The following is a 2892-nucleotide window of genomic DNA, read 5'->3' as shown; positions in this document are numbered from 1 at the left end:
ACTCACTGAATGAGCAATGCGCTATGGAGTGGCAGGGTGAGAGAACAAGAGGAGTTAAAGTGGCTGTGCTGCTTGTTCAGATACGAGAGATAAGTTCAGTTGTGCATAGAAGGGGAATGAATAGAGGGAGTGAAATCAATAGACTGCAAAGCTCACAATGGCAAAGTATCAGTGCACCTCGTTATGTGAGATCCAGACCAAAGCAAGGGCATTCTCTGAACACAAAATGCTGTTTTCCATCCCATGACTAATTCCACCTTTTTCCTCTGGGGATGTTTATTGTTATCTCACCTATGAACCTAGCATTGCTTAATCTCTCTCATCTTTAGTACAAAAAATATTATTAACACCAATCATGGATTGTACCTGATTCTTGACAGCATCCAACTATGACCTTATCTACACACCCATGATCCCTCACAGAATTAAAACCATACCCAGTAAGTAAATGATCCCTATTCCTCTGACTGAAATGCTTTTTTCCTCAAGTGTGTTCTTTGATACTACAAGCTGGATAAATATAGCTTTGTTTGACTAGAGACATATTCCTGGTGACTCTTAATTCATGGACTTCAACAAATAATGTCAGCAAGGAAAACTTAAATACTAAATCACTGGTTGACATAATACAGATGGTTGAAAATGACAAAGGTTTGAGCCTATGTAAAATAGTATCATAAATAGAATATAGAGATGCAGAAATAGGGACTAACCAGACTTGTTGAACTTGGGGAGGGTAGTGTAGTACGACATTCAAAAGAAAATGTAACATAAGAAATATATTTAGGGGCATAAGAAGTGGAAAAAACATCAAGTAATTCAAGGGTTGAATATTAGAATAAACAATAAAACTAAAATTAAATATTATGCCATACTTTTGAGGTGACTAAACTTCCTAAAATACTGGAAAAGATGTTAAAATGCTGGAATATTTTATATGATTAATTCATAAACAAAATGGTGTTGTTGCTGTAGAGAACAGTATGGTGGTTCCTCAAAAATTCAAAATATAATTAGCACACGACTCAGTAATCTCACATCTTTCACTTGTGTGTATAAACCCAAAACTTGAAATCAGAGTATCAAAGATACTCTTTCATACTTGCATCCATAAAAGCCTGAAGATGAGAACAAGCAAAGAGTTCATGAATATAAATAGATACAAAGTGTAGTTAGTGCATAAAATGGATACCATCCAGTTTTCAAAAGGGAGGAAATAATGGATGCTGTTATAACCCAGGTGAAAGCTAGAACATTATGGCAAGAATGAATGAATGAATGAAACAAGCCAGAATGACAAACACCACATGATTCACTTATATGCAGTAACTAGAACACTCAGATGCATAAAGTAGGGTGGGATTGCCAGGAGATACAGTGGAAAGTTAGAGAGTTGATATTAATGAGTTACAGTTTCACCCTAGTAAAGTGAAAGACCTATAGAGACTGGGTGCACAGCAGTGTGGTTTTAAAGCTACACTGTACATTCATCATGATACAATGATGTATCTTATGCTATATATGATTTAGCACAAAGATTTAAAAACAAACAGAACAGTAACAATGTCTCGTCATAATGAAATGTGTCCACCAGAGGTCACCCTCACTCAGGATCAAGGCAGCATTCATTCCTGCCCAATAGCAAACCTCTTCAAAACAATGTTCTTCAGCTATTGCTTAGATCATGCTCTTAATTATGTCCAGGGTGAGAAAGATAGTAAGGAGCGGTAATAAGAGAGGCAATCCAGTAACTTCAGAACTATTGTTCTCAGAACTGTTTCCTTCAGAAAAAGAGCACCCAGTTTAGAAGCCAAAAACATATATGAGTCACACAAACATAAGAGTCACATGGAGTAAGAGTTACATTTAGGTAAGAGTCACATGTGAGTAACATGTTTCCACAGATAAATCTACTTGTTGAAAGGTTTATTGGGAAGGATAGTCCATTGTCTTAATTGAACATCTATTTATTGCTTTATGCTAGATGATGATATTAATGTAGATTAAAGTAGTGAGGATTCATTCTTCATACAGAAAGTAGAAGAATACATTTTTGTGGTTTGGTGTGATAATAATATAGATTTGGATTCACCTAAGATACAAGCTTCTGCCCCTGTCTGTGAGGAATTATCTATATTAAGATAACTACAGTAGGAAGACCTATGAAAATATGAACATGACTCTTTTATGGGATGGAAACTTATGTTGAATACAAAAGGAAAAAGCAAACTAAACACTGGAAGTCTTTGTTCTGGCTCCTAACAGGAGATATAATATTTTCAGCCGTAGCAAACACCTGCTTCCAAGACTTTTTTGCCATGATAGATTGTACCCCAGACAATGAACCAAAATAAACTCTCCTCTCCTTGATTAACAAGGACATAAGAATATTAAGATGAAAATTTCCTTAAGTACCTTGTAGACATTTTAGATTCTTCTGTTGGGAATTCTCTATTTAGTTCTGGATCCCATTTTTGATTGCGTTATTTGGAATTTAAATGTCTAATTTCTTTATACATTTTGGAAATGTCTAACATCCTTAGCCATCAGGGAAATGCAAATCAAAGCAACTCTGAGATACCATCTTACACCTGACAGAATGGCTAAGATCAAAAACACCAATGATAGCTTATGTTGGAGAGAATGTGGAATAAGGGGAACACTCATCCATTGCTGGTGGGAATGCAAACTTGAACAACCACTTTCGAAATCAGTATGGTGGTTTCTCAGAAAATTGAGAATCACCCTACCTCAGAATCCAGCAATACCACTCTTGGGCATAGACCCTAAAATGCTCTATCATACTACAAAGGCATTTGTTCAACTATATTCATAGCAGCATTGTTTGTAATAGCCAGAACCTGGAAATAACCTAGATGCCCCTCAACTGAA

This window comes from Microtus ochrogaster, linkage group LG9, assembly GCF_000317375.1.
Source record: "Microtus ochrogaster isolate Prairie Vole_2 linkage group LG9, MicOch1.0, whole genome shotgun sequence".
Lineage (NCBI taxonomy): Eukaryota > Metazoa > Chordata > Mammalia > Rodentia > Cricetidae > Microtus > Microtus ochrogaster.
The sequence above is the reverse complement of the archived record's forward strand: the minus strand, read 5'-3'. Positions refer to the sequence as shown.